The sequence below is a fragment of the Varroa jacobsoni genome, unplaced genomic scaffold (genome assembly GCF_002532875.2).
Source record: "Varroa jacobsoni isolate VJ856 unplaced genomic scaffold, vjacob_1.0 scaffold_298, whole genome shotgun sequence".
Taxonomy (NCBI): Eukaryota; Metazoa; Arthropoda; class Arachnida; order Mesostigmata; family Varroidae; genus Varroa; species Varroa jacobsoni.
Genome location: NW_019213200.1, coordinates 140,964 through 149,162, shown reverse-complemented (window position 1 = coordinate 149,162; position 8,199 = coordinate 140,964). Strand labels below are relative to the sequence as shown.

The 8,199-nt window shown below is 38.8% G+C and overlaps 1 long non-coding RNA gene across 1 annotated transcript in view; it reads right to left on the bottom strand.

Annotated features, from left to right (window-relative positions):
• LOC111259143 (uncharacterized) overlaps nt 1-7,706 on the bottom strand; it is a 47,785-nt gene extending 40,079 nt beyond the window's left edge. Inside the window, exons 1-2 of the long non-coding RNA XR_002679440.2 lie at nt 7,596-7,706; nt 3,392-3,496 (exon numbers count right to left, since the gene is read on the bottom strand). This is a non-coding gene — a long non-coding RNA (uncharacterized LOC111259143). The remainder of the gene's footprint in view (nt 1-3,391; nt 3,497-7,595) is intronic.
• Nucleotides 7,707-8,199: the final 493 nt, after the last annotated feature.

Sequence of the window (8,199 nt, the reverse complement as noted above, 5' to 3'; positions counted from 1 at the left end):
TATATATTATCATATACTATCGATAGTAACCGCTAGCTATATATATATATATATATATATATATATATACCCTATCTACCTATATACAATTAAACATTACATACCAAAAAATGGGTTTGAAACATTAATAATAATGGGAAAAAAGAAGAAAATAACTATATGAATGATAAACAAAACTGCGATTAGATACAACAGATATGTAATATTATTATATATTATGCTTCATAGGTCGAGAAGAGCTAAATATGATGATATTTATGTATTTATTATAATTAATATTATTATGAAAAATTATTAACGACAACAGTTATAAATATGATTATTATAATTACTATGATTATGATATTGACAGTTGAGAAAAGGAAGAAGATCGCATAGAGACACCATTCAGCCATTTTGTGAAGAAGTTAATTGCAAATGCAGGAAATGCTGATGAAGAATAAAAATAATAACGGTATAATCACAAATAATAATAACAAGAATAATAAAAATAGTCGTATCAATAATAAAGGGAACAGTGAACAAGCACTGACAACACGGATGAACACACATCTGCATGATGAGTAACACACAAAACTAAAAAGCCAATACAGAGAAACCATAACATATATCAAGTCCATGATATATAAATAGGACGAATAATAATTATTATTAAGCCACCGTGAAGAAGCGTTGACAGGATCGAAACGATCGTCTGTCCCAGTAGGTCGATTTGGACCCATCTCCTAGCCGGCTGATGACAAGACCATGTTCACCTAAGTCCTTTTGCTTTCTTTCAATCTGCTGCTTTCCAATTATGTGACCCTTACTCACCATGACCAATTAGAAAAAAAACTAAACCGAATCAAAAGCAGCACATCTAAGAAAAAACAGAAAGATTACTACTGAGGTCAAATCTACCTAGCCTACTGTAATTCTATCTCTGATTTACCCTAGTAGAACTGACCTGGATAACACTATCCATTATGTATAAAGAAAAACGCGCATATTCATGATGAACTCTGCACATTCGTCTGATAATAAATATTTCGTAATGATATTAGGCACCGGTGTCTTACTGTCGCGCTGGAACGGCATGCAAATCATGCTGCATAAGGTTAATACATGTACAAAGATAGGGTAGTATAAAAAAGAAAGTGCCGCTCTAAATATTCGTTATCGATATCCTGGCTCTCTGTTATAATTAAATACGTACTGCAGACGTCACGCTAAATGACCTCGTGTCGTGAGGCGAACGCTCATTCGCCTGGGCCCTATGGTCTGATATGTACAATTTCTTTGTTCAGGCGCCACCTGAACAATTCCGACAGGATGATATATAATTTAATATGACCGAAACAAGAGCTGAATTTGTGAGCATTTTGAATTGCTAAAACATGGTCAGTGTCGACTTGGCTTATTACCTAAGATTCCTCGATATCCAAAGGCTTATATGATAGGTGTCTATGCAATTGCGAACTCTCTCCCTTCGACATACGATGATCCAAATCGCTTCTGCAATTAAGGACCAGAGCTAGCTCCTTTTCTCGAAGCATCACATCATTTCGGACTTTTATCCATTTCATTGAGACATTACTATTTTCAGTTATTCTAGTTCGTTTTCTCAAACGATCACCTATTTTCAGCCACCAATTAGAAAACCTGTGCATCGAACAAGCCGGCCTTCTCTTGTTTAAACTCAACACTAGCGATAATTAATGCAATGATTAACTTGAGTCCTACTAATCTACGAAGCGTAGAGTAACGTAGTTATTGTTAAATTTATGTCTAATCAGTCGTTTTCTTTTATGCCTCGTCACGCTCTTATGAATCTCGTATCCAGTCGAATCTATCTACTCAATGTCATTAACAGATGCAATATTATAATAATGAGCAGTAGCAGAAACAACAACAAGCAACCACTATCTGGTAGAAACTAGACCTTCTCAAATCACTCATATCTCATAAGTACACATATTATCAATCAATGTATACAATATACAATTATTATTAATAATATATTATTAGCACTAGTATTGTCAATGTTTATAATATACCTACTATTCCACAAGGTTACAGTAATGCACTGGACAGATATTTCTGAAACAGATGATTCTCTTCTTATCAAACAAGCACGTGTATCCTCCTGATGAAAAATGTAGCATTGGTTCATTGAATTCAAAGCAACAGTACTTATACAGTAACAAGTATAAAGAATAAATAATCTATATATATATATATATGTATGTACTAAATCGAGCAACACGATGCAAAGCAGAAAAAAAGGACCAAGCAAACAAACACCTAAAAAAAAAAGGGAGAGATACAAATAAAGAAAAAAAACGCCACCACCGCCAAATTACATCTACATGTTGTCAAGACACAGGCCAACAACGACATCAGTAGGGCTACTCTATGCTGTTGTTTAGAACGAACAGCTGTTGCGATAGGATCGAATACCATAACAACATAGCACTCACAGTGCTGTATTACAAGCAACAAATAGACCAGAAAATCAATTGCGGCAGCCATTTTAGCTAAATTTTAATAATAAAAATGACCTATACTTGAAGGCAATTAACATGCTCTGAGTTAAACTGTCCCCTGACGATTTCGTCTACTAGGCAGACAGCATTTGGTTCGATCGCTTGCTTGCGCGCCATCTTTTAAAAATAACAACAAAAACTCAAGGCGTTCCACGAATAACAGAGACCTAACGAAACCAGAACATCATAAAAAGTTTTGCAGAGATGCAGTACACACAGAAATATATACAAAGATATAATTGATTTATTTCACAAACATACATATCGGGGTGGACATATCGAAATGGAAAATTTGTTGGGACATGATCTCTGTGACGGGAACAAGCAGACACCGCCATGACGATCATCAACCGACTTTAACGTAAAGGTCAAGCGGTATCAGATGGTATTTTAAATTGAAAGAAAAAAAAATAACGTCACTGTTGGAAATAACGATAGCCACCACCTAACGTGAGCGGATTAAACTATTTCACTTTTTCAAACTTCTCACACACGCCCAAAGAGAATAAACCTTCATATAAATCCAAGAGAACACTAGCGATTATTGTATCGATGCTAATGATATAGAAAAGTACATATATTTCTGTGAGACAGAATCAGGATATGATAGGAACCAATGTGACGATCAAATAGCTTAAGAAAAGCGACGTAAATATGAATAACTGCGGACAAATGCTGCAAATAAAAATGATTACTTTTTCAATGTCATAATCTGTCATGCTAAGAGAAAGCAACAATTCCGTTTATAGCAATTTGCCTAAAGATTCATTTCTGCTCTAGCCAATTATCTTTCAAGCTTCCTTCAACCATTTATAATAACATACTATTAATCTACATCGATTACGTAAAAGTTAATCGGTTTTTACCATTATCAATAATGAGAGAATTCCAGACGTCGTTTTGTTATTGTGACAGCTTAGTATAAAGAGCTTCGACGAACGTAGTCAAATGGGCAGTAGCTTTGTTGATTCCTGCGAACAAAGAACAATATGCTTCAGTTGAGCCCGATAGCCTCACCGGAAGGCATCGCACAAAAATGTATTTGTTCGAGCAAAAATCATACACGTCGGTTGAGAGATTCACCAGCGGCAACAGCAGGAAAAATGCGAGAGAGAGTCAACCAGTTTGAGATACTGTAATAGTGCCCGCGTGTGTAATTTCCTGCGTGTGCGAGATTTTTCGTTCTGGTCGTCCTTGGCTTCTTTTCGCTCAGATGCTTAGGTCGATTTGCCGCAAGCGTGAGTAGCATCGTAATAGGTGCTGTTACTCGCTACCGCCGAAGATGTGTTAACGTTCAAATAGGCGATGAAAAGAGTGAAATACTGAAACCCTTGAAGACTACAGACACACACACACACAAGCAAACATACGAACAGGCGCACAAGCCTCACCCCGTGCTCTGCACCAGTAGCAGCAAATCAAGGCTTTATAGGATAGATTTACTCGTGACTCAGTCAACCGTCAATAAAGTCAAGTAACTTCTTGCACTTGCCAAGTTCAAGCGACTTGAGTGCGGGATTCCAGAATATCGTCGGAAGCTGTGTAACATACCAACGCGCCCGCGGGCATCGCGAACACAAACTTTCGATGGAGGTGTCACCCGAACTCTATCGAGTGCACGATCCGCATCGGTACCTGGTTGATCCCTTGCAAGGTCTTTACCATCTTTTTAAAGGCGATACCTCTTAGAGCTGCTGTGCCAAAACCGAAGACTGCGACCTCTGTTTAACCATCGCAGCCACCGTTCAGCATACTAATAACTTCAACATTTCTATCGTATTCGGTGGAAACTTCATTCCTGAAGTGTATTCTCCGATGTGTATAATTTTCTAATGACAGAGATCAATACACATTCAAGGCTACTTGCACGAGCCGTAGTTTCTTCGGTCATAACAACAATGATAGCTAGTGGTAACTTAGCTAACTGCATTATTTTACGTAAATCTGCGTTGTACGTAATGCAATACAAAACTGATTCTAGAATCATCAAGTACATCATATAATGCTTTTCCTCAGAGAATGAAACGAGGATTTTTCAATCCTTCCCGATGCAGCAATAATCTCACCAACCGTAAAATATCACCGAATAGTAATCTATACATCAACTGAACCACTATCCATTGCCTTTGCTTACTTTGCATAGCCGGGGTAGAGTTAAATGAAGCGTCATGTTCAATTTCAGATCAACATACAATAAGCTCCTTACGATTGCACTACTGGTAGTAATAATGCGAAAGAAAAACCTATGAAAAACACAGTGCAAACGACGTGCGCTCGACACGTAATTAAAGAGGCGCGTGTCTAGGCTTCGATATTATTACATCTCTTGGAATGGCCTCGAACCCTTTTCTGTAAACCGCGGTTCCTTTGTAGAGAGCCAGCGTCTTTGATGATCTATCGGAACTAACGATGCGAAAATCAATAGCAGACGCCAGCTAAGAGAATCGATCAGCCACGTTCAGGAGCATTTTTTTTCTGTACCAGCCATGTCTTAATACGCATTGACTGACCATCATGTGTACCGCACCTACTTATTAGAAGTAGTGCATGTATTCGTGGAAGCAGAAGCATTTGTATTTGCCAAAATCGCCGACGAAGATAATGGTTGCTGACAGAATATGGGGCTAAGTAATGATAAGGATCCATAACTACTGAGCGAGTGCTAAAACTATAGCAAAAAATCAATAGCGCTTGTTTCTGTTACGCACGGAAAAGCCTAGCATGTTTTTCACTTCACTGATCTGGAGCAGCCGTCTAGACCTAGGACCGGTCAACCTGGCAAGCTCAGTTCGTTTTTGGACCTCGGAGCCGTCTACCCCGACCATCGTACCAAGCCTTAGTCGGCCTCGCGGTACGAGCGACCTGGGCACCATCTGCCGAACATGCTCAGTCTTTTGGCCTGGAAATGGTTTTTTCCAAACAGTGAAGCAAAAACCAATTTTGCTTTTAATTACCATTACAACAGCAACAACAACATCATCATCATCATCAGGACATGTCTAGCCACCATTATACAATGTTGACGAGCTCAATAACTGGAGTTTAAATATATTGATTGATAAACACAGCGTTTAAATGCACCTTCATGGGGCACGCCTAATTGTTTTCGTCGTTTAAAATTACTGGCACGTCAGCCATCCGAAAGACATTCTCTGCGCGGCACGTCCGTGACCACAAGTGCCACAGCGATCGCGATGCTATACGATCCCTCTACAGTTTTCATGGATAGCAGATTCGTTTGCGGGTTTCAGCCAGTCCGGTCTGAATGCTATTAAATATACGCTTCGCATTTAAATACATATGCGATACGTTAGTTACGCGGACGACGGGACCCTGTCGAAATTCGGTGCCGCTCACGACTGTCTTCTTTTTCCTTTATACATCTACTTGTATATTTGTGGATATAGTTTTTGTGTGAAGAGTTCACTGGATTTTTGTTACGCAGTCGTTAACTACGTGGCCTAGGCGATGACATGCAAACGTCAACCTACGTGTTGAACTTCCATATGCCATAGACGCAAATGGCCTCATAGATTATAACTGGTATTAGATTCAATCATGTTGTCACGCTTAGCTATCAAAAGCTGCGGAGGGTGGATCAGTCGTGGCAAAGCAAAACGCAACACTGTCTCTCCCTGAAAACCCTAAACAACCGACGAATGCCCATGACCGTCGTGGTCATACGAAAAACATGTAAAAAAGTGTCCCCACCATAATTCCACTGCGACTACTTAGCACTTGATCGAGCAATTAGCCAAATCAATTGAGACATTTATTACAAAGAAGTAAGGCAACCACCCACCCACCCACACACACACACACACACACACACACAATATATATTTATATATATATATATATATATATATACGTGTCGTACATAACTCTGCACCAAGGCTCTTCAATATCCACTGCACCACACAATAATTAAAAGTAAGTGACAATAAAAAATATTATTAATAATAATAGTGACTATTATCCTATAAAACGATAATTATAATGACGGATGGCAGTGCTGAAAAAGGTAACTAGATAATTAACTTAGAATCTACCATTAGAGACTGGATATAAAATGACACACACACACACATACGCACGCTCAATATTGGATACGCCACTTGATAAAAATCACTTCTTGACAAATGATCTGGAGCGGCGACCACAACAATTTAGACGAAATTATGCTGCATATATGATATTATTGAATAAACGATAATGTTCACATTATAAAAATAACAGTAATAATATCAATAATAATGATATAGAGATTATTATTATAGTATTACTCTTATTATCACTGTTAGTCCTCATACGTATCAATGCGTCTACGCGATGATTATTACTAGTATTATTATTATGTCGTTATTATATATTCTACGTGCTACCTAACTATAATTCTGATCTCAAAGCATGAACCTATCTGGCTGCCATACCCATCCCTAAGCAAGGCTCTGAGCGCGCATCGCATTGCTCCATCCCGCATATTCGGGACTGAACCGTGATCACGGTCAGGCAACTTGCGACGAGCGAGCTTAGCTCCTTTCCAGAATCCCGAAGGCCTCTAACCATTATAATAACTACTATAACCGCCAACTTAATATCTGCTACTTTGGTGATACCGCAGTTCAGCCATGCTTCCCGGTAAGCCCCCCTCTAGCTTTGCGGGGCTTTCTGGGGCGAACATCAATACATTGGAAAGTGGAAGAGAAAGAAGAACAAACGTGACGACCACTTTCTACCCATAACAAATACATTCACGACGACTCCATGAATACCAGCATCAATATCAAACAATTCATTTATCTACAGACATACACACACACATATATATACATACATATCTATATATATACATATATATCTCTGTCTATATGTATTCATCTCTCGAGACGGGCCTACGTCGTCTCCGTTGCTGTCCAACCTTGTGACCATCAAAAAGGAAACACCACACTTCAAGCTAACTATTTGCTACTAATTCAGAAAGCTACCAAAGAGCCAAGGGCGAAGCCGGCCAAACAAACTAATGGCATGCCTATCTTTTTATCTGTTATTCAACTGAAGGGCGCTTACGACTCATTTTGAGTGGTGAAGGATTGCGTCTTGGACAACACTTCCGTTTTTCAAACCGGGCTAAAACCGGCTAGTTCGGAGCAGCTGGCAAGTCGGGACAGGCAAAATAGGCTGAAATCGAAATTCAATTAAACAACTGTTAGCAGCAAAGAATACGGTTATAAAAATAAATAGACAACCGTACAGATGGTTGTGGTTATCAAAAAAATATTCGGTTCTACTTAAATAATAGATTTTGAAATTATAAACGCACCAAAAAGAGTAGCTCTAACTATTACATGATAATGCGGTACTTACGTTGCATTTCGCACGAGACGCAAGACATCACGTGGTACACACACGTGTATATATATGTGTATAAGTATTGGCGTCAAGGTAAAATTGTATCGTTCGAAGATATGGTATCGCTGTTTAAAAACTTGTGTCGAATAAAAAGCAATAAGCATCGAGCCCGAGGCTAACTGCCACGTCTCAAGTCAGTCGACCTTTTTACGGCAAGCAACGATATCGTCACATGTGAGGTTGGCACGAGAATGAACTGTCGCTTCGAAGCAAGCTCGCTGCAGCGGATGTCGAGTATGGTGATCCGTAAGTAAAAATTAGA